This window comes from Helianthus annuus, chromosome 12 (genome assembly GCF_002127325.2).
Source record: "Helianthus annuus cultivar XRQ/B chromosome 12, HanXRQr2.0-SUNRISE, whole genome shotgun sequence".
Lineage (NCBI taxonomy): Eukaryota > Viridiplantae > Streptophyta > Magnoliopsida > Asterales > Asteraceae > Helianthus > Helianthus annuus.
Window position 1 is genome coordinate 147,561,623 of NC_035444.2, and position 590 is coordinate 147,562,212.

A 590-nucleotide genomic window follows, 5' to 3' on the forward strand; every position below is an offset into this window, starting at 1 on the left:
CAAACATTCTTCGCTTTTCGATCATCACATTCTTGCTTGTGCAAGAATCGGTCATAACCGGCTACTCTGAAAGAACACACCTTAACAGAAATAAACATTAGCTGTACATATGGTTTTTTGTTTTTAATATCTGATGTATTCGGACTTATCCATTTAATGACATATAAATCCGTGATTAAGAACATAGATTAAAAGGTAACGATGGTCAGGACTACTCAAGGTCCCCATATGCCTCTGGTTGGTGATTTTGTCAACTGCATCACAGGGATATCTTATGCTCGTAGTAAATCAAAGGTGTTTTGATCAAAAGTTACCTAAGCAATTTGGTGATCAAATTTGTAATGTGTAGTAGTGTGTTAAACTTTAATTGTTAAATAAAATTATTATAGAAATTGTTGTTTATCTTTTGGAGAAAGATGATAAGTGTTTATAACAAAATATTGTTTAAATTACTAAAAATACTCCTCAAAATAACAAAAGAGATCAAAATAGCAAGTAAATAGGAAGACACAAACGATTTTAGCGAGGAAACCCCTTGATCAATGTAGCTCCCAGGCAAAAAACGTTAGAGACGACTATAAAAGTCATCT